At 42.4% G+C, this 24,486-nt stretch overlaps 1 protein-coding gene across 1 annotated transcript in view; it reads right to left on the bottom strand.

Moving 5' to 3' along the window:
- LOC121008992 (putative methyltransferase DDB_G0268948) overlaps positions 1–24,188 on the bottom strand; it is a 491,731-nt gene extending 467,543 nt beyond the window's left edge. Inside the window, exon 1 of the mRNA XM_040441852.1 lies at positions 24,155–24,188. The gene's annotated coding sequence lies outside the window, so the exon portion shown is untranslated. The remainder of the gene's footprint in view (positions 1–24,154) is intronic.
- Between the last annotated feature and the right edge of the window lie 298 nt (positions 24,189–24,486).

Here is a 24,486-nt window from a genome sequence, read left to right as displayed (position 1 = left end):
AAGTGGCTCAGGTAGTGCAGCTTATCCAGGATGGCACATCAATGCGAGCTGTGGCAAGAAGGTTTGCTGTGTCTGTCAGCGTAGTGTCCAGAGCATGGAGGCGCTACCAGGAGACAGGCCAATACATCAGGAGACGTGGAGGAGGCCGTAGGAGGGCAACAACCCAGCAGAAGAACCGCTCCCTCCGCCTTTGTGCAAGGAGGAACAGGAGGAGCACTGCCAGAGCCCTGCAAAATGACCTCCAGCAAGCCACAAATGTGCATGTGTCTGCTCAAACGGTCAGAAACAGACTCCATGAGGGTGATAAGAGGGCTTGACGTCCACAGGTGGGGGTTGTGCTTACAGCCCAACACCGTCCAGGACATTTGGCATTTGACAGAGAACACCAAGATTGGCAAATTCGCCACTGGCGCCCTGTGCTCTTCACAGATAAAAGCAGGTTCACACTGAGCACAAGTGACAGACGTGACAGAGTCTGGAGACGCCGTGGAGAACGTTCTGCTGCCTGCAACATCCTCCAGCATGACCGGTTTGGCATTGGGTCAGTAATGGTGTGGGGTGGCATTTCTTTGGAGGGCCGCACACCTCTCCATGTGCTCGCCAGAGGTAGCCTGACTGCCATTAGGTACCGAGATGAGATCCTCAGACCCCTTGTGAGACCATATGCTGGTGCAGTTGGCCCTGGGTTCCTCCTAATGCAAGACAATGCTAGACCTCATGTGGCTGAAGTGTGTCAGCAGTTCCTGCAAGACGAAGGCATTGATGCTATGGACTGGGCCGCCCGTTCCCCAGACCTGAATCCAATTGAGCACATCTGGGACATCATGTCTCGCTCTATCCACCAACATCACGTTGCACCACAGTCTGTCCAGGAGTTGGCAGATGCTTTAGTCCAGGTCTGGGAGGAGATCCCTCAGGAGACCGTTCGCCACCTCATCAGGAGCATGCACAGGCGTTGTAGGGAGGTCATACAGGCACGTGGAGGCCACACACACTACTGAGCCTCATTTTGACTTGTTTTAAGGACATTACATCAAAGTTGGATCAGCATGTACTGTGTTTTTCCACTTTATTTTGAGTGTGACTCCAAATCCAGACCTCCATGGGTTGAAAAATTTGATTTCCATTTTTTTATTTTTGTGTGATTTTGTTGTCAGCACATTCAACTATGTAAAGAACAAAGTATTTCAGAAGAATATTTAATTAACTCAGATCTAGGATGTGTTATTTTTGTGTTCCCTTTATTTTTTTGAGCCATATACTATATACTATATAAACGAGAGTTCCATCCCTATAAGATCTATTATATATTACAAATATGATGTCATATGTTCACATGTATCACTTGTCAATTGAGGCATCTAGGAGTGCCCCCTACCTATATACGTATCATCATATGGATTTAGATTCATTAACCCCTTAACGCAAAACGCCGTGCATGTACCGCGGGGGATGCATTGCCAGAATGCATTCTGCCGTACATGCACGGCGAGCTTATCGGGCGGGCACCAAAGCGGTGCACGCGTGATCACTGCAGTGGCCCAGCAGTCCCTGGTAGACGGGCCCCTGCTGTATCCGCCGGCATCGCTGTACAAGTCGATGCCGGTGGATTAACCCCTTCTATGCCGCGGTCTGCGCTGACCGCGACATAGAAGTGGTTTGCGGCGGTTGAATGAGCGAATTGAGTCCCCGAGCTGCTTTGGCGGGGACTCGATGCGTGACAAGGCAGCCTGATGCAGAGCATCAGGACCTGCCTTCTACGGGTGCCCAGGAGATCCAGCCTCAGGCTGCGTCTCCTAGGCAACCTGTTCGTTTACTACTCACTGTAATACATCAACAGGCAATGCCTTACAATACAGATGTATTGTAATGCATTGCAGAGGGGATCAGACCCCCAAAAGTTGAAGTCTCAGAGTAGGACAGAAATAAAGTTAAAAAAAAAAAGTAAAGAAAGTGTTTTCAATAAAAAATAAGTTTCAAGTTAAAAAAAGAAAAAATCGCCCCTTTCCCCTGATTTTATAATAAAAAAGAAAAAAAAAAGTAAAAACACACGTATTAGGTATCACTGCGTCCGTAACGACCGTCTCTATAAATATATCACATGATCCATCCTGTCGGATAGACACCATAAAAAAATTAAACTGTCAAAAAAGCAATTTTTTACCTTATATCACTAAAAGTGCAACACCAAGCGATCAAAAAGGCGTATGCCCCCAAAAATAGTACCAATCTGTCACCTCATCCCACAAAAAATGAACCCCTACATAGGACAAATGCCCAAAAAATAAAAAAAACTATAGTTCTCAGACTATGGAGACACTAAAACATGATTTCTTTTGTTTCAAAAATGCTTTTATTGTGTTAAATGTAAAAAAATGTTTAAAAAGTTTACATATTAGTTATCTTCATATAGTCTTTATTAGTATCCGTGTCCGTAACAACCTGCTCTATAAAAAAACACATGACCTAACCCCTCAGATGAACACCGTAAAAAAAAAAAAAGTGTAAAAAAAGCAATTTTTTTTCTCACTATACATCACAAAAAGTGTAATAGCAAGCGATCAAAAAGTCATATGCATCCCAAAATTGTACCAATCAAACTCATGATACCCTACCTAAGAGAATCGCCCAAAAAATAAAACAAATTATGGCTCTCAGACTATGGTGACACTAAAACATGATTTTTATCTTTTTTTAAAATTATATTAGCGTATAAAACTTAAATAAATAAAAAAAAGTATACATATTAGGTATCACCGAGTCTGTAACAACCTTCTCTATAAAAATATCACATGATTTAACCCCTCAGGGGAACACCGTAAAAAAATAAATCTAATAAAAATGGTATCAAAAAGCCATTTTGTCACTTTACATCACAAAAAGTGTAATAGCAAGCGATCAAACAGTCATACGCACCCCAAAATAGTACCAATCAAACCGTCATCTCATACTGAAAAAAATGAGCCCCTACATAAGACAGTCACCCAAAAAAAATAATAATATGGCTTTCAGAATATGAAGAAATTATTTTATTATGTAAAACTGAAACAAATAACAAAAAAAGTCATATTTGGTATTGTCGCGTCCGTAACAACCTGCTCTATCAAAATACCTCATAATCTAACTTGTCAGATGAACGTTGTAAATTTTTAAAAAAATAAAACAAAACTGTACCAAAACAGCTATTTTTTGTTACCTTGCCTCACAAAAAGTGTAATATAGAGCAACCAAAAAACATCTGTACCCTAAAGTAGTACCAACAAAACAGCCACCTTATCCCATAGTTTTCAAAATGAGGTCACTTTTTTGTAGTTTCTACTCTAGGGGTGCGTCAGGGGGTCTTCAAATGTGACATGGCAATTTTAAATTGTCCCAGTGAAATCTGCCCTCCAAAAACCATATGGCGTTCCTTTCCTTCTGCGCCCTGCCGTGTGCCTGTACAGCAGTTTGCGACCACATATGGAGTGTTTCTGTAAACTACAGAATCAGGGCAATAAATATTGAGTTTAGTTTGGCTGTTAATCCTGGCTTTGTTAGCGGAAAAAAAATTATTAAAATGGAAAATCTGCCAAAAAAGTGAAATTCTGAAATTTCATATCCATTTTTAATTACTTCTGGTGGACCACCTAAAGGGTTAACAAAGTTTGTAAAATCAGTTTTGAATACCTTGAGTGGTGTAGTTTCTAAAATGGGGTCACTTTTTTTGGAGTTTCTACTCTAGGGGTGCATCAGGGTGGCTTCAAATGGGACATGGTGTCAAAAAACCAGTCCATCAAAATCTGCCTTCTAAAAACCATATGGCGTTCCTTTCCTTCTGCGCCCTGCCGTGTGGCCATACAGCAGTTTTTGACCACATATAGGGTGTTTCTGTAAACTACAGAATCAGGGCAATAAATATTGAGTTTTGTTTGGCTGTTAACCTTTGCTTAGTAAAAAATTATTAAAATGGAAAAATCTGCCAAAATAGTGAAATTCTGAAATGTCATCTCTATTTTCCATTAATTCTTGCGGAACACGTAAAGGGTCATTTTTGGGTGGTTTCTATTATGTAAGCCTTACAAAGAGACTTCAGACCTGAACTGGTCCTTAAAAAGTGGGTTTTGGAAATTTTCAGAAAAATTTCAAGATTTGCCTTCTTACGTCCCCAAAAAATAAAATGGCATTCACAAAATGATCCAAACATGAAGTAGACATATGGGAAAAATAAAATAAAATGTTTCTATTTTTATAATTTCCTCCTCCGTAACCCACCACAATTTTTTCTTCGTGGGAACCGTACCTAAACCCCACAATCTCCCAATCTTGCCTGATCATCTCCGCTAAGGGTTCCAAAACTACGGCCAATAATAGAGGGGAGAGGGGGCACCCCTGCCTAACACCTCTACTGATAGGTATGTTATCACAATGTTCACCGTTCAGTATCACTCTTGCAGATATTTCAGTGTATAATAATTTTACCCATGAGACAAAAATATCGCCGACTCCCATTTTTTTAATGTTGCCATCAAAAAAGACCATTCTATGGTATCGAAAGCTTTAAAAGCATCTAAAGTCAAAATCATCCTCTCACCACTATTTGTGGGTTCCACTTGGGTATTTACAAAATATCTAATAAGATTTTCAGTTGTTGTTTTGCCCGACATAAATCCCGTCTGATCCTCATGTATAAGCACCGGCAACACCTCCCTGAGCCGGGCCGCCAATATTTTTGCTAATATCTTGTTATCAGTATTAATCAGTGAAATGGGGCGATATGAGTCTGGAGAAGTTGGATTTTCCCCAAATTTTAAAATAAGTGTAATTAGGGCTTCCCTCAAGGAGTCAGGCAATTTCCCCGACTCTCTCGACAAAGCCCACATTTTAACCACCTCAGCCCCCAGTGCTTAAACACCCTGAAAGACCAGGCCACTTTTTACACTTTTGACCTACACTACTTTCACCGTTTATTGCTCGGTCATGCAACTTACCACCCAAATGAATTTTACCTCCTTTTCTTCTCACTAATAGAGCTTTCATTTAGTGGTATTTCATTGCTGCTGACATTTTTACTTTTTTTGTTATTAATCGAAATTTAACGATTTTTTTGCAAAAAAATGACATTTTTCACTTTCAGTTGTAAAATTTTGCAAAAAAAACGAGATCCATATAGAAATTTTGCTCTAAATTTATTGTTCTACATGTCTTTGATAAAAAAAAAATGTTTGGGTAAAAAAAAAAAATGGTTTGGGTAAAAGTTATAGCGTTTACAAACTATGGTACAAAAATGTGAATTTCCGCTTTTTGAAGCAGCTCTGACTTTCTGAGCACCTGTCAAGTTTCCTGAGGTTCTACAATGGCCAGACAGTACAAACACCCCACAAATGACCCCATTTCGGAAAGTACACACCCTAAGGTATTCGCTGATGGGCATAGTGAGTTCATAGAACTTTTTATTTTTTGTCACAAGTTAGCGGAAAATGATGATTTTTATTTTTTTTTTTTTTTTCTTACAAAGTCTCATATTCCACTAACTTGTGACAAAAAATAAAAAGTTCTTTGAACTCACTATGCCCATCACGAAATACCTTGGGGTCTCTTCTTTCCAAAATGGGGTCACTTGTGGGGTAGTTATACTGCCCTGGCATTCTAGGGGCCCAAATGTGTGGTAAGGAGTTTGAAATCAAATTCTGTAAAAAATGACCTGTGAAATCCGAAAGGTGCTCTTTGGAATATGGGCCCCTTTGCCCACCTAGGCTGCAAAAAAGTGTCACACATCTGGTATCTCTGTATTCAGTAGAAGTTGAGGAATGTGTTTTGGGGTGTCTTTTTACATATACCCATGCTGGGTGAGATAAATATCTTGGTCAAATGCCAACTTTGTATAAAAAAATGGGAAAAGTTGTCTTTTGCCAAGATATTTCTCTCACCCAGCATTGGTATATGTAAAATGACACCCCAAAACACATTCCCCACCTTCTCCTGAGTACGGAGATACCAGATGTGTGACACTTTTTTGCAGCCTAGGTGGGCAAAGTGGCCCATATTCCAAAGAGCAACTTTCGGATTTCACAGGTCATTTTTTACAGAATTTGATTTCAAACTCCTTACCACACATTTGGGCCCCTAGAATGCCAGGGCAGTATAACTACCCCACAAGTGACCCCATTTTGGAAAGAAGACACCCCAAGGTATTCCGTGAGGGGCATGGCGAGTTCCTAGAATTTTTTTCTTTTTTGTCACAAGTTAGTGGAAAATGATGATTTTTTTTTTTGATTTTTTTTTCATACAAAGTCTCAAATTCCACTAACTTGTGACAAAAAATAAAAACTTCCATGAACTCACTATGCCCATCAGCGAATACCTTGGGGTCTCTTCTTTCCAAAATGGGGTCACTTGTGGGGTAGTTATACTGCCCTGGCATTCTAGGGGCCCAAATGTGTGGTAAGGAGTTTGAAATCAAATTCTGTAAAAAATGACCTGTGAAATCCAAAAGGTGCTCTTTGGAATATGGGCCCCTTTGCCCACCTAGGCTGCAAAAAAGTGTCACACATCTGGTATCTCTGTATTCAGGAGAAGTTGAGGAATGTGTTTTTGGGTGTCTTTTTACATATACCCATGCTGGGTGAGATAAATATCTTGGTCAAATGCCAACTTTGTATAAAAAAATGGGAAAAGTTGTCTTTTGCCAAGATATTTCTCTCACCCAGCATGGGTATATGTAAAATGACACCCCAAAACACATTCCCCACCTTCTCCTGAGTACGGAGATACCAGATGTGTGACACTTTTTTGCAGCCTAGGTGGGCAAAGGGGCCCATATTCCAAAGAGCACCTTTCGGATTTCACAGGTCATTTTTTACAGAATTTGATTTCAAACTCCTTACCACACATTTGGGCCCCTAGAATGCCAGGGCAGTATAACTACCCCACAAGTGACCCCATTTTGGAAAGAAGACACCCCAAGGTATTCCGTGAGGGGCATGGCGAGTTCCTAGAATTTTTATTTTTTGTCACAAGTTAGTGGAAAATGATGATTTTTTTTTTTTTTTCATACAAAGTCTCATATTCCACTAACTTGTGACAAAAAATAAAAACTTCCATGAACTCACTATGCCCATCAGCGAATACCTTGGGGTCTCTTCTTTCCAAAATGGGGTCACTTGTGGGGTAGTTATACTGCCCTGGCATTCTAGGGGCCCAAATGTGTGGTAAGGAGTTTGAAATCAAATTCTGTAAAAAATGACCAGTTAAATCCGAAAGGTGCTCTTTGGAATATGGGCCCCTTTGCCCACCTAGGCTGCAAAAAAGTGTCACACATCTGGTATCTCTGTATTCAGGAGAAGTTGAGGAATGTGTTTTGGGGTGTCTTTTTACATATACCCATGCTGGGTGAGATAAATATGTTGGTCAAATGCCAACTTTGTATAAAAAAATGGGAAAAGTTGTCTTTTGCCAAGATATTTCTCTCACCCAGCATGGGTATATGTAAAATGACACCCGAAAACACATTCCCCACCTTCTCCTGAGTACGGAGATACCAGATGTGTGACACTTTTTTGCAGCCTAGGTGGGCAAAGGGGCCCATATTCCAAAGAGCACCTTTCGGATTTCACAGGTCATTTTTTACAGAATTTGATTTCAAACTCCTTACCACACATTTGGGCCCCTAGAATGCCAGGGCAGTATAACTACCCCACAAGTGACCACATTTTGGAAAGAAGACACCCCAAGGTATTCGCTGATGGGCATAGTGAGTTCATGGAAGTTTTTATTTTTTGTCACAAGTTAGTGGAATATGAGACTTTGTATGGAAAAAAAAAAAAAAAATCATCATTTTCCACTAACTTGTGACAAAAAAGAAAAAAATTCTAGGAACTTGCCATGCCCCTCATGGAATACCTTGGGGTGTCTTCTTTCCAAAATGGGGTCACTTGTGGGGTAGTTATACTGCCCTGGCATTTTCCAGGGGCCCTAATGTGTGGTAAGTAGGTAAATGACCTGTGAAATCCGAAAGGTGCTCTTTGGAATGTGGGCCCCTTTGCCCACCTAGGCTGCAAAAAAGTGTCACACATCTGGTATCTCCGTACTCAGGAGAAGGTGGGGAATGTGTTTTGGGGTGTCATTTTACATATACCCATGCTGGGTGAGAGAAATATCTTGGCAAAAGACAACTTTTCCCATTTTTTTATACAAAGTTGGCATTTGACCAAGATATTTCTCTCACCCAGCATGGGTATATGTAAAAAGACACCCCACACCCCACACATTCCTCAACTTCTCCTGAATACAGAGATACCAGTTGTGTGACACTTTTTTGCAGCCTAGGTGGGCAAAGGGGCCCAAATTCCTTTTAGGCGGGCATTTTTAGACATTTGGATATCAGACTTCTTCTCACGCTTTGGGGCCCCTAAAATGCCAGGGCAGTATAAATACCCCACATGTGACCCTATTTTGGAAAGAAGACACCCCAAGGTATTCAATGAGGGGCATGGCGAGTTCATAGAAAAAAAAAAAATTTGCCACAAGTTAGCGGAAATTGATTTTTTTGATTTTGTTCTCACAAAGTCTCCCTTTCCGCTAACTTGGGACAAAAATTTCAATCTTTCATGGACTCAATATGCCCCTCAGCGAATACCTTGGGGTGTCTTCTTTCCAAAATGGTGTTATTTGTGGGGTGTTTGTACTGCCCTGGCATTTGAGGGTCTCCACAATCATTACATGTATGCCCAGCATTAGGAGTTTCTGCTATTCTCCTTATATTGAGCATACGGGTAATGAGATTTTTTTTTTCCGTTCAGCCTCTGGGCTGAAAGAAAAAAATGAACGGCACAGATTTCTTCATTCGCATCGATCAATGTGGATGAAAAAATCTCTGCCAAAAAAAAAAAAAGGAGGGGAAAGGCGTCTGCCAGGACATAGGAGCTCCGCCCAACATCCATACCCACTTAGCTCGTATGCCCTGGCAAACCCGATTTCTCCATTCACATCAATCGATGTGGATGAATAAATCATTGCCGGGATTTTTTTTTTTATATATACAAAGTGTTTGCCAAAGTATATGAACACCGCCACCTCCTCAGCTCATATGCCTCGGCAAACGTATCTTTTACTGCAGAGGAGAAATCTCGTCTTGCAGCGCCGCATACACCGACTTGCGTGTAATCTGACAGCAGCGCAATGCTTCTGTCAGAATGCACATCAGTGCTGCAGCTAGTCGATCGGTTGGTCCACCTGAAAGGTAAAAAAAACAAAACAAAAAAGAAAAAACCAGGCCGCAACGCAATAAATTTATTAACTGTTGAACAGAACATAGAAACTTTTTTTTTACTTTTTTAACTGAACGTTTAACTTTTTTACTTACCGGTAATTTTTTTTTTGTTTAGTTTTTTTTACCTTTATAGAACAAACCTCTCCTTCCCCATGGGACAATGTGCAAAGCGCAAATCGCCCAAAGATGTGGCGAAGTACGTTATGCACTTTATCCCAGGTGAAAGGAGAGGTTTGCAGCAGCTGAGAGTAAAAGGGCCCTAATAGCCCTGTGTGCCTGTCCTGTGAGATGCAATCCCTATGCTAGGTGTACCTGTGTGTGGTACTTCCGGAAACACTCACCAAAGCATAGGGCAGGGTGGTCAGGACAGTCAGGACAGAAATAGCGGGTGTCACGCCTTATTCCACTCCTGCTACAGACACAACATTTTTTTCGGGGTGGCGGTTGGGTTGAGGTACCAGCAACGACACTGGGGAAATGTCGCTCGTGTAGACGGCTAACTACACTGGTGGATGGGGCCACGGAACCTCCTGGGTAAAGGAGGTTCTCGATGATCTCTTCCTGGAATTTGAGGAAGGATCCTGTTCTCCCAGCCTTACTGTAGAGAACAAAACTATTATAGGCAGCCAATTGAATTAAATATACAGACACCTTCTTATACCAGCGTCTGGTTCTGCGGGAAACTAAATAGGGAGCCAACATCTGGTCATTGAAGTCCACCCCTCCCATGAGCGCATTATAGTCGTGGACTGAGAGGGGCTTTTCAATGACACGGGTTGCCCTTTCAATTTGGATTGTCGTGTCTGCGTGAATGGAGGAGAGCATGTAAATGTCACGCTTGTCTCTCCATTTCACCGCGAGCAGTTCTTCATTACACAAGGCAGCCCTCTCCCCCCTTGCAAGACGGGTGGTTACAAGCCGTTGGGGGAAGCCCACGCGACTAGTTCGCGCGGTGCCACAGGCGCAAATCCGTTCTAGAAACAAATGCCTAAAGAGGGCCACACTTGTGTAGAAATTGTCCACATAAAGATGGTACCCCTTGCCGAATAAGGGTGACACCAAGTCCCAGACTGTCTTCCCACTGCTCCCCAGGTAGTCAGGGCAACCGACCGGCTCCAGGGTCTGATCTTTTCCCTCATAGATCCGAAATTTGTGGGTATAGCCTGTGGCCCTTTCACAGAGCTTATACAATTTGACCCCATACCGGGCACGCTTGCTTGGGATGTATTGTTTGAAGCCAAGGCACCCGGTAAAATGTATTAGGGACTCGTCTACGCAGATGTTTTGCTCGGGGGTATACAAATCTGCAAATTTCTGGTTGAAATGGTCTATGAGGGGCCGAATTTTGTGGAGCCGGTCAAAAGCTGGGTGGCCTCTGGGACGGGAGGTGGTGTTGTCGCTAAAATGCAGAAAACGTAGGATGGTCTCAAATCGTGTCCTGGACATAGCAGCAGAGAACATGGGCATGTGATGAATTGGGTTCGTGGACCAATATGACCGCAATTCATGCTTTTTAGTTAGACCCATGTTGAGGAGAAGGCCCAAAAAAATTTTAAGTTCGGAAACTTGGACTGGTTTCCACCGGAAAGACTGGGCATAAGAGCTTCCCGGGTTGGCGGATATAAATTGTGTGGCATACCGATTTGTTTCTGCCACGACTAAGTCCAAGAGTTCCGCAGTCAAGAACAGCTCAAAAAATCCCAGGGCCGAACCGATTTGAGCCGTCTCAACCCGAACTCCAGACTGGGCGGTGAAAGGGGGAACTACTGGTGCGGCTGAAGTTGGTGACTGCCAATCAGGGTTTGCCAGCACCTCAGGGATTCTAGGGGCTCTACGGGCCTGTCTGCGCGGTGGCTGCGACGGGGTAACTAGTGCACGTGCCACCGTACCAGCTTCAACTGCCCTTCTGGTGCTCGCCACGTCACCATGTTGTACGGCAGTGCTGGTACTAGGTCCAGGAAGGGCTGCGCTGCTGGTGTATGCCTCACCACGTGATCCGGCAGCGACAGCCCCACTCTGCTGCTCTTGAAACGGATCCTGCGTAACCTGTGGTCTAGCGACACGGGGCCGGGTACGCCTGGTGCTGCCAGGGACCTCCACCTCCTCGTCCGAACTTTGGGTCAGAGAGCCACTGCTTTCCACAGGTTCATATTCTGACCCGCTAGATTCATCAGATGAGGGTTCCCACTCCTCATCCGACTGGGTCAGAATCCTGTAGGCCTCTTCAGAAGAATACTCCCTGTTTGCCATTTGGACTACTAAATTTAGGGGTATTCCCTGAGACTACCCAAGAAAAAAAGCAAACCTGTCTTACAAAGGGGAGGCTAGCGAAGTACCGGAGGCTGCTGCGGTTGATAAAAAATATCAAAACTGATTTTTTTATCGCCGCAGTGCGTGTAAAGTGAATGTGCAGTGATCAAAAAACAAAATTTTTTTTGTCACTGCGGTGGGGCGGGCGTGGGTGAACGCACGTGTGGGCGACCGATCAGGCCTGATCGGGCAAACACTGCGTTTTGGGTGGAGGGCGAACTAAAGTGACACTAATACTATTATAGATCTGACCGTGATCAGTTTTGATCACTTACAGATACTATAAAAGTACAAATGCTGATTAGCGATACGCTAATCAGCGAATAAAAGTGACTGCGGTGCGGTGGGCTGGGCGCTAACTGACGCTAACTAACTAACCAAGGGGCCTAAACTATCCCTAAAACCTAACAGCCAATACTAGTGAAAAAAAAAAAGTGACAGTTTACACTGATCACTTTTTTCCTTTCAATAGTGATTGACAGGGGCGTCCAAAGGGGTGATCAAAGGGTTAATTGGGGTGCAGGGGGGTGATCTGGGGCTAAGGTGTGCTGTTTGGTGTACTCACCGTGAAGTCTGCTCCTCTGCTGGATCCAACCGACGAAAAGGACCAGCAGAGAAGCAGAGAAGCCATATAACAGATCATATTTACTAATATGATCTGTTATCTGGCTTGTGATTCGATTTTTTTAAAATCGCCAGCCTGCCAGCCAATGATCGTTGCTGGCAGGCTGGTGACGAAATACTTCTTTAACTTTTGCCGGCCCGCGATGCGCATGCGCGGGCCGGCAATGCACGAAATCTCGCGTCTCGCGAGATGACGCACCGGCGCGTCCACCCAGAACAACAGGACCGCCGCAAAGACGCAATCCTGCGTACGGCGGTCCTGAGGAGGTTAAAGGGCTTTTGTCAGCCCACTAAACCGTTTTATTTTTTTTGTTGCTTAATAATAACCCCTACACTGCGATTTATCCATACATAAGTAAAATAATAATTTTGGTTCAGTAGAATTTGCTAAAACCCTATTTTTATAATATGTAAATTACCTTGCTACCAGCAAGTAGGGCGGCTACTTGCTGGTAGCAGCCGCATCCTCCGATGGTAATGACGCCCCCTCTGCTTGTTGATTGACAGGGCCAGCGGACGGGATCTTTCTCCGCTGGCCCTGCCTGTTTTCATTCAATATCTGGCGCCTGCGCCGCACCTATCTTCAATCGGCGCAGGCGCACTGAGAGGCGGCCACTCACTCGGCCGCTTCATCCTCAATGCGCCTGCGCCGGGGGTAGATGTGACGTCATCGGCGCAGGCGCATTGAGGATGAAGCAGCCGAGTGAGCGACCGAGTGAGTGGCCGCCTCTCAGTGCGCCTGCGCCGATTGAAGATAGGTACGGCCGCGGCGCAGGCGCCAGATATTGAATGAAAACAGGCAGGGCCAGCGGAGAAAGATCCCGTCCGCTGGCCCTGTCAATCAACAAGCAGAGGGGGCGTCATTACCATCGGAGGATGCGGCTGCTACCAGCAAGTAGCCGCCCTACTTGCTGGTAGCAAGGTAATTTACATATTATAAAAATAGGGTTTTAGCAAATTCTACTGAACCAAAATTATTATTTTACTTATGTATGGATAAATCGCAGTGTAGGGGTTATTATTAAGCAAAAAAAAAAAAAAACGGTTTAGTGGGCTGACAGAAGCCCTTTAAGCAAATTCGGGGTCAATATTTCCCTATACTGAGTATAAACTTCAAACTGAATGCCATCCGTACCTGGGGTCTTATTTTTAGTTATTTTTAATAATACACTATCCACTTCTGTTGGATCTAATGGGATTTCCAACCTATCCCTTTGATCTATAGTTAGTTTCTTGGTGGTAATTTTCTCCAAAAACTGTTGTATTTGCAGCACATTCTTCTTTATTTTGCTACTATACATATTCTTAAAATATTCTTTAACCCCTTAAGGACACAGCCTTTTTTCACCTTAGGACCAGGCCATTTTTTGCAAATCTGACCAGTGTCACTTTAAGTGCTAATAACTTTAAAACGCTTTGACTTATCCAGGCCATTCTGAGATTGTTTTTTCGTCACATATTGTACTTCATGACACTGGTAAAATGAAGTCAAAAAAATTATTTTTTTTGCACAAAAAAATACCTAATTTACAAAAAATTTTGAAAAATTAGCAAATTTCAAAGTTTCAGTTTCTCTACTTCTGTAATACATAGTAATACCCCCAAAAATTGTGATGACTTTACATTCCCCATATGTCTACTTCATGTTTGAATTATTTTGGGAATGATATTTTAATTTTTGGGGATGTTATAAGGCTTAGAAGTTTAGAAGCAAATCTTGGAATTTTTCAGAAATTTACAAAAACTCGATTTTTAGGGACTAGTTCAGGTCTGAAGTCACTTTGCGAGGCTTACATAATAGAAACCACCCAAAAATGACCCCATCTAAGAAACTACACCCCTCAAGGTATTCAAAACTGATTTTGCATACGTTGTTAACTCTTTAGGTGTTGCACAAGAGTTATTGGCAAATGGGGAGGAAATTTGAGAATTTCTTTTTTTTGTCTAATTTTTCATTTTAACCCATTTTTTCCACTAACAAAGCAAGGGTTAACAGCCAAACAAGACTGTATCTTTATTGCCCTGACTCTGCCGTTTACAGAAACACCCAATATGTGGCCGTAAACTACTGTACGGCCACACAGCGGGACGTAGAGTGAAAGGTGCGCCGTTTGGTTTTTGGAAGGCTGATTTTTATGGACTGGTTTATTTACACCATGTCCCATTTGAAGCCCCCTGATGCACCCCTAGAGGAGAAACTCCCTAAAAGTGACCCCATCTAAGAAACTACACCCCTCAAGGTATTCAAAACTGATTTTACATACGTCGTTAACCCTTTAGGTGTTGCACAAGAGTTATTGGCAAATGGGGAGGAAATTTGAGAATTTCATTTTTTTGCCTAATTTTCTATTTTAACCCATTTTTTCCACTAACAAAGAAAGGGTTAACAGCCAAACAAGACTGTATCTTTATTGCCCTGACTCTGCTGTTTACAGAAACACCCCATATGTGGCCGTAAACTACTGTACGGCCACACAGCGGGGCGTAGAGTGAAAGGTGCGCCGTATGGTTTTTGGAGGGCTGATTTTGCTGGACTGTTTTTTTGACACCATGTCCATTTGAAGCCCCCCTGATGCACCCTTAGAGTAGAAACTCTATAAAAGTGACCCCATCTAACAAACTAAACCCCTCAAGGTATTCAAAACTGATTTTACAAACTTTGTTAACCCTTTAGGTGTTGCACAAGATTTAATGGAAAATAGAGAGACAATTTCAAAATTTCACTTTTTTGGCAGATTTTCCATTTTAATATTTTTTTTCCAGTTACAAAGCAAAGGTTAACAGCCAAACAAAACTCATTATTTATGGCCCTGATTCTGTAGTTTACAGAAACACCCCATATATGGTCGTAAACCTCTGTACGGGCACACGGCAGGGCGCAGAAGGAAAGGAATGCCATACGGTTTTTGGAAGGCAGGTTTTGCTGGACTGTTTATTTTTTTATACCATGTCCCATTTGAAGCCCTCCTGATGCACCCCTAGAGTAGAAACTCCAAAAAAGTGACCCCATTTTAGAAACTACGGGATAGGTTGGCAGTTTTGTTGGTACTAGTTTAGGGTACATATGATTTTTGGTTGCTCTATATTACACTTTTTGTGCGGCAAGGTAACAAGAAATAGCTTTTTTGGCACCGTTTTTTTTTTGTTATTTACAAAATTCATCTGACAGGTTAGATTATGTGGTAATTTTATAGAGCAGGTTGTCACGGACGCGGCGATACCTAATATGTATACAATTTTTTTTATTTATGTAAGTTTTACACAATGATTTCATTTTTAAAACAAAAAAAATGTTTTAGTGCCTCCATAGCCTAAGAGCCATAGTTTTTTCAGTTTTTGGGCGATTATCTTAAGTAGGGTCTCATTTTTTGCGGGATGAGATGACGGTTTGATTGGCATCTATTTTGGGGTGCATATGACTTTTTGATTGCTTGCTATTACACTTTTTGTGACGTAAGATGACAAAAAATGGCTTTTTTTACACCGTTTTTGTTTTTATTTTTTTACGGTGGTCATCTGAGGGGTTAGATCATGTGATATTTTTATCGGGCCGGTCGATACGGACGCGGCGATACCTAATATGTATACTTTTTTTTTATTTATGTAAGTTTTACACAATAATTTCATTTTTGAAACAAAAAAAATCATGTTTTAGTGTTTCCATAGTCTAAGAGCCATAGTTTTTTCAGTTTTTGGGCGATTATCTTGGGTAGGGTATGATTTTTGAGGGATGAGATGACGGTTTGATTGTTACAATTTTGGCGTACATGTGACTTTTTTGATCACTTTTATTACCTTTTTGGGGAAGTAAGGTGGGCAAAATTTCAATTTTATCATAGTTTTTTATTTTTTATTTTTATGGCGTTCACCGTTCGGGTAAAGTAACATGACCGTTTTATAGATCAGGTCATTACGGACGCGGCGATACCAAACATGTGTAGGGAATTTTCTTTTTTTCATTTTTAATCAGTGATAAATGTGTTTTTTGATTTTTATTTTATTTTCACTTTTATTCACTTTTTTTTTGACCCAGACCCACTTGGTTCTTGAAGATCCAGTGGGTCTCATGTCTGTATAATACAGTACAGTACAATATATATTGTACTGTACTGTATTTTACACTTTGTCTGAACAGATCTATGCCTTTTAGCACAGATCTGTTCAGCACCATGGACAGCAGGATGCCTGAGACGGCGTCCTGTTGCCATGGGAACCTTCCCCGTCTGCTCACTACTGGCCAGAACTGCGCAGACGGGGAAGGGTAAGGAGGGGATCTGTTGGGGGGCTGTCTGGGGGCTCTCTCCCTCTCCATCGGGGGGCTGCAAAGGCACAGAAGCCCCCCGATGGGAGAGGGAGGGAGCTCCCTGAGCTGTTAACCTTTTCCATACAGCGGTCCGTACGGACCGCTGCATGGAAAGGGTTAAACGGCTGACATCTGCGTTTGCAATGTGCTGGCACCCTGGTATACCCACTAGACGCCAACGATTATTCAAGGGGAGGCGGGCGGGGGATCGCGATCCCGCCTGCCGCACCGCGCACCGCCCGCACCGCCCGCAACCCTCCCCCTGCACCTCCCACCGGGCTAAAATCATGCAGGGGTGCAGGGGGGGGATACAGATATATTTTAGAAATGCTAAAGTTTCTGATCCCCGCGGTCAGGGACCGCGGGGATCAGAAACTGCAGAAATCGCAGCAAACCGCAAGTCTGAATTGACCTGCGGTTTGCCGCGATCGCCGACACCGGGGGGTCACGGGACCCCCCCGCGCATTTAGCCTAGGTGCCTGCTCAATGATTTGAGCAGGCACCGGGTTCCGATCACTGCCGGCCGGCCGGCAGTGATCGGAACAACACATGACGTACCGGTACGTCATGTGTCCTTAAGGACTCGGGAAACATTACGTACCGGTACGTCATGTGTCCTTAAGGGGTTAAGTAGATATATTTTAGCAGCTTGTTCAACAAGGTTATGTCCGGCTTTATCTACCAGACAATGTATATACCAATTTGTATTTGCCTGGGCTGCCACCAGGGCGGCTAACTTTTTACCAGGTATATGTGCATGGATATAGTTATCTCTCACAAAGTTCTCTATTTGTTGTTCCGCCATCAAAAACTGCTCATCTTCCATTAACGTGACTTTATCTAACCATTCTTTATAGTTTTGCTCTGTAGGGTTTCCAATGTATTTTTTTTCATAACTTTCTGCTTCGCCTTCTCGTTCTAATATTTTCCCCCTTAATTATTATTTATATATTACTGTATATTTTATAATAATCCCTCTAATATAGGCCTTCGTGGCCTCCCAAACAGTGTTGATTCCTGCTGAAACCTCATTTGTGAGAAAATATTCTTTAATTTCTTTCAAGATTTTATCATGTACTCCCATTATATTTATCCAACCTATGTTTATATTCATACCTCTTTGTTTTTTTCCCACCACCCATTTTCATGTTTATTATAATGGGATTATGGTCCGAGACCCCCCCCGTTGTCCATAATTAACTCGTTCAATGTCTAGTGCACCCTTATTATTAGTGAATACTAAGTCAGTTTTAGAAAAACACGAATATCTCCTTGATTTTGGGTGCATTATCCTCCAAATATCAATCCAACCCAATTCTTGTGTAGTACTTTTTAATTTAGAACCCGTGCTTTTCCCCTAGGTGTTCCTATTCCTATTCTACATCTATCTATTTTCTCATCCATTATATTATTAAAGTCCCCTAACACCAATAGTGATTTATCCCCTGTATTAAGCATAAGGTCATGAATTTTTAACAGAGTATCTATTTTGAAGGGAGGCGGTATTTAAACATTTACTATTATCCATGCTCTACCTTCTAGTAGACAGTCCATAAGAATATAGCGCCCTTCCTTATCTACAACCGTTTTTGCTATTTTAATATCAATATCACGATGTATTAATATACTCACTCCCCTCGCATAGGATGAAAAGACCGAGTGGAAAGAGTGCTGCATCCATGGTCTACTTATCCCCCCGCTGTCTCATTTGTCAAATGCGTTTCCTGCAGACAGACTATGGCTAGGAGAAATCTTTGTATTGCATCAAACACTGCGACTCTTTTTATGCCCCTACTAAAACCACTAATATTCCATGAGATTATTTTCATAAAAACCTCTAATGCTATCCATCAATTGCCTCATTTATGGGGTCCACGGGGGGAAAAGGGGGAAGGGGGAGCACGGGGGGACAGGAGAGGAGAAAAAAAAAAAAAAAAACGCAAGCAGCACAGGCATTGCCAATTACCCACCCTTCGTATGACCCAGGAGAACATCTGACCCTGACTCTCTTACTTGGCATTACCCCCTTCCAACCCAACCCCGGCCATTTAATCATCAGCTCTTTATCTTTTCTTTAATCCATTCGCTCACCGCCTCTGCAGAAGCAAAAAAACATGTTCTATTCTCCCACTCTACCGTAGTTTAGCTGGGAACATCAAATTTTTTATTTTTATTTTTCTTTCCCCTGGGGGAGCAACAGGCATTGGGGGTAAATAGGGTGGGTAATTGATATATACCGATTTTATAATGCTATAATGTAAATTATTAATTACTAATACTGTTATCAGATAAATTGTATTTGTACAGGTTATATAATGTAAAACCATTGATTATCAATACTGCTGATGACTGTAATGAACTTTTGAAATATCAATTAAAAAAAGAATATAAAAAAAAAAGAAGTAGACATATGGGAAATCTAAAGTTTTAACTAATATATGAGATATTACTATTACACAACCAATTGTAGTCAGTCAGACTATAGTAAGATAATGGGCTAAACCCTTTAATCAATAATAGACTTCACAATAAATGGGTAGCTTATTAGGTTTAAAACATAACATTTATTAATGTATGTAGATAAAATAATGGGCCCTACTATACTAAACAATTCTTAATAGTTTACCACTAGTTACACTAATCTCCTATAAAAAATGGGCGGAGATGGGAAGGGACCATGTATAGGGATAGCAACAATGTAAGGAAACAGGGTGAAGGGAAGCCAGGTACCAAGGCAGAAAGACACAGCGCTGGGTCCAAACCCTAGATAGCCATGTCCTTCTATATCCTCCCTCCTATCTACTTAAATATCCCTATTGTCACCCTCCCTAATTGTGGACTGCCCAGCTTTGCCCGATAGCCAGAATATGGTCCTATAGATGTTATCCCTAACAAGAAAGGCAAGGGAAGGAAAAGCTGGCAAAAAATGGATGTGATGAAACAAGATCAGGTATGTTCACAGCTGAGATGAGTCACCTATAGTGCCTGAACAAGTTCATACACACAAGGATGTGTATAATCAGATAATCAAAATGTCCCAAGAATGTACATATTCAAGTGGTCATGGAGTCCCGACGCGTTTCCTCAGTGATACCTGATTCGTCAGGGGACAAAATTATATCCAAAGAACCCCTAAACTGGGGTCACTTATCCAGCAAAATAGAGGGGTCAGAGAGAGCACATTAATATATCATGCCTAATAAGCTAATACAGTCCCTCCTGTGATGGACAGCTGTACAGCAGGTAAAATGCATAGGTAGATAATTATGTGGCCTCCAACCAGCCAAGCGTTATGGTGATAAAGGCCGAATTGCCCTCTATTTCACATGGCCTGTGGTAGTTCCTGGTATTTAGTCTCTGTTCATATAGAGAAAAAGATATAGTGTATTCAGTATTCGATATACACTAATGTCCAGGTGTGAGTGCCAAAACCTGGAAAGTCAACCAGGAATAACCAGAGGTCACCAGTCTTAACTGTACAAGGTTATACTTGTCAGTAAAACTTCAATCCAAGCTTAGTAAACCAATGATAGTCAATTCATAAATGCATCACATTAGTTAGGAGTATCTATTTGGTATACCTCCCAACCAATTATAAATACATCACGTCAGTTGATAGTATCTATTTAATATACATTGTAACCGATCTCCCACTAGTAATATCACTAGCGGACGTTTAGAGATCAGTGCAATGTTGCTTATCAAATGCTGTAACAATCTGATATAAAAGCATATAGGCATAAGCGACTTATCTGTCCAGTTGTTGAAGATAACTGTTCCCAGATAGGAATGGGTGGAGGGTGCTCCCTGGCGTCCCGCGTGTAGCTGTCACGAGGGTATCGAGAACTACGCCTGACTCCGTTATACCCGGTTGGCTGCACGCTCTATTTAAGATAGGGCTGTTTTCCTTATGGTAGCTTTCTGGGTTTGCTTTGCAAACCCTTTTGGCTCACTCAGGGATCCGTAGCTCCTTCTCCTCAGCTGTTCCTTGTCCAGCACTCCCAAACCTCCTTATATTCATCTCTCACACTTCTCTGGTTGCCAGAGATAGAACTTCCTGCCTGGACATCTATTCTGACCTTCTGGAGCTGTGTTGCTGCGTTCTCTGGTAGTTGGTCCAGAACGCTACCCTCCGGATCCCTGTTGGACCTTTGTGGTCTATTGTGATCGCCCACCTGGGTGTATGTGTTTGTCTGTCCTCTCCCTGGTGTTTCCCTCTTAGTGATAGTGGTGCGGACTAGCGATCCCACCGGCCCGTTCACTATCTAGGGCTCATTTTAGGGAAAGCCAGGGTTTAGGCACGTGATCGCCGCACGGGTGAGGAACCCGTCTAGGGACGTCAGGGCAGTCAGGTGCCAGCAGCAAGGTGAGTTAGGGGTCACCACCTTTCCCTCTCCCTTGGGCAGGGCTTTCCCTGTTATCCTCCCTGTGCGTGACGTCGGTCATTACAGTAGCAGTGGCAATGAAGCCATGTTCGCGGGTCATTTAAAAAGCCGAGAAGCCCCGCCCCCATCCAACGCCCCCTCATTATCAGGCAGCGTCATAGTCACGTGATACATCAGCTGTTCCGCCTATAGTCACGTGATTCTATTCCTTTCTATGACGCTTAGCGTGGAGGCGGGTTCCTGCTGCCAGACAACCTAGACGAAGCTCAGCCTTCATAATGAAGTCGAGGTCCATACATTTGAGGTGGCCAAGCAAAGCGCCGCCTTCACTTGTTAAATTTCAGATGGCATATACTCTCCACTGCGCATGCTTGAGGTGGGTGTTTTAGTGAGGTGCAGAGATGAAGTCAGAGGGCAAGTAAGCTCGACCTCCGCTCCCACTAAGATGTAAAGTATTTTCCATTGGTCCGCCTGGTCTGCAGATCACCTAATGGAATATCAGAGTTTTTAGGGTGACTCCTCAAATAACTGTCGTTGCCAATTAATCGCTTTAGCGCAACCATATTTCAAAGTACGTCTTCTATTCATATCTCAATAGAAGGTATAATAATCTAACTCGGTATATCACTCCAACAAAATCATTTGTTATTACAACAATCCTACCCACATTTAGCACGTTCTAAGGGTGACTGAGGGAGGGACCGGACCATATCGCTGAAATGCAGAGAGATGTATTAAGGTTCAATATAGCAGCCAAATGACAGTTGCTCATTTAGACCCCTAGGGGCCACAGTTTGAAGGTGAAATATCCACCAAGTCTCTCTCTGCAAAATCCTCCGGTCCCAATCCCCTCCCCTTTTTGGTCTCGCGACTACTTCAATGCCCATAAATCTCAATTCCGATGCATCACCACCATGCATCATGTTGATATGTTTGGCAATAGGTGTATCCCTGTCGTTCCAAATGTCACCCAAATGTTCACCTATCCGACGTCGCAACTCATGGGTAGTTTTCCCAATGTACTCAAGACCACATATGCAGTTGGCCCTGTAAATCACTCCCCTGGTGCGACAATTTATGAAATGTCTAATTTGGTGACACTTGCCGGTGACATTGGCATAAAACGACCGTCCCTTTAAAATGTGTCCACACGCCACACAGCCACTACAGCGAAAACAACCGATTGGACGTTGGAGCCATTTCTCTATTGAATCACGTGTATTGCTGTAGTGGCTGTGTACAAGGCGATCCCTAAGGCTGAGGCCCCTACGTAGGTGATCTGTGCTGTTTCTGGGATAACCTTTTTAATGTCTGGGTCAATGAGGAGGACCTCCCAATGCTTCCTTAGTATCTGTTTAACCTCTGCCGAAGAATCATCAAATGTGCCTATAAGGCGTATCAAGCCAGTCTCTGGTTTTTTAGGTTTAGGATAGAGAAGATCATCTCTCTTGCTCCCACATGCTCTTTTAAAGGCACTTTTTAGGACCGCATCTGGGTACCCTCTTTCACGAAAACGACTTCTAAGATCGTCAGCCTGTGTTTTAAATGTATCCCAGGTGGAACAATTCCTCCTGATGCGCAGGTACTGTCCCACTGGTATTCCCCTTTTCAGGGGGAAGGGATGGTGGCTGCTCCAGTGTAGGAGTGAGTTCGTGGAAGTGGGTTTCCTGAAGATGTCTGTTTGAATCAGGTCATCCTTGCCCCTTGAGATGGAAATATCAAGAAAAGGCAAGGTGTTTGTTTCAAAGACCGAGGTAAACTTCATGTTGATGTGATTAACATTCAGGTCCTTAACAAAGTCAGAGAATTCTTTTTCTCCCCCTTTCCAGACAACAAAGACGTCGTCAATGAATCTTGCCCAGGTGACAATGCAGGAAATATATCTATTGGGTGTGTCGCCAAAGACCAGTGTCCTCTCCCACCTGCCCAGGAACAAATTATACACATCCTTGTGTGTATGAACTTGTTCAGGCACTATAGGTGACTCATCTCAGCTGTGAACATACCTGATCTTGTTTCATCACATCCATTTTTTGCCAGCTTTTCCTTCCCTTGCATTTCTGATTAGGGATAAAGCTGGGCAGTCCACAATTAGGGAGGGTGACAATAGGGATATTTAAGTAGATAGGAGGGAGGATATAGAAGGACAGGGCCATCTAGGGTTTGGACCCAGCGCTGTGTCTTTCTGCCTTGGCACCTGGCTACCCTTCACCCTGTTTCCTTACATTGTTGCTATCCCTATACATGGTCCCTTCCCATCTCCGCCCCTTTTTTTATAGGAGATTAGTGTAACTAGTGGTAAACTATTAAGAATTGTTTAGTATAGTAGGGCCCATTATTTTATCTACATACATTAATAAATGTTATGTTTTAAACCTAATAAGCTACCCATTTATTGTGAAGTCTAATATATGAGGTATCACTATCTATTTTAAAAGCAGAAAAATAGAAATTTTAAAAGTTGCGAATTTTTCTAATTTTTGGGTAAATTTGGTATTTTTTTATAATGAAATATTTTGATTCAAATTTACCACTGTCGTGAAGTACAATATGTGACGACAAAACAATCTCAGAATGGCCTGGATAAGTAAAAGCGTTCCAAAGTTATCACCACATAAAGTGACACATGTCAGATTTGAAAGAATCAGTCTGGTCTTTAAGGTGAAAAATGACCCGGTCCTTAAGGGGTTAAAGGGCTTGGTTATTTCCTAGTTACTGTTAACCAATGTGTTTGTGAGATGATTATATAGCACTTACTAATATAGTGTTTGTTGAAATTCTGCACCATTTTCTATATTTCAGAAGGTGTGCTCCCTTGTTTGACAAGTTTTTTGTGCTGTCCACACAGAGATCAAGTCCATAAAATGGCCACTGATGGAGGGTCATGTGACCAGACAAATCACCTCCATGTGATGTCTCTTCTGTTCAGATACACTGCACCTGCCATCTGCACTAGTTCTGTTGAGAGCTTAGTGTAGTTGCAGTGTATTTTAATGCAGAGGTTATATGACCCTCCATCAGCGGCCATCTTATGGACATGACCTCTGTGTGGACAGCACAAAAGACTTGGCAAAAAAGGGAGAATGCCTTATGAAATATAGAAAACGGTGCAGAATTTCCACAAAGACTATATAAGTAAGCGCAGTATAATCATCTTACAAACATATTGGGCACAAGTGGCCAGAAAGTGACCAACCCCTTTAACTTATGGTTCAATATTAATTTATTAATATATATTTATATATAATGTAATATAAAAATACAGTAAAAGTAAGCATCTCTTACCTAAGACCTCTGTGCTGTGAATAACATGAGTTCCTCAATGCGACTGCTAAATATACGGTAGCTGCTGACAAACATATGACTCAGGACTGATTGAACCAGTTTTCTGTATATAAATGCAGGCCATGCAGAGCACCTTTCACAGACAACTGTGACTTGGAATGCTGTGTAGTGGCCAATAACTGGAATCAGAGAGGTTTTATTTAGTAAAGAAGTGAAAAAAACTGACTATTTGAGGTCAACATTTTAAGATCATAAAATAATATAAAAAAGTAAAAATTAGAAATAGCTTTACATCACAATTCCAAGCTTAGGATGGAGTGGTGCAAAGCACG

The sequence above is a fragment of the Bufo bufo genome, chromosome 7 (assembly GCF_905171765.1).
Source record: "Bufo bufo chromosome 7, aBufBuf1.1, whole genome shotgun sequence".
NCBI lineage: Eukaryota > Metazoa > Chordata > Amphibia > Anura > Bufonidae > Bufo > Bufo bufo.
Note: the sequence above shows the minus strand (reverse complement) of the source record. Positions and strands in the feature narration are given on the sequence as shown.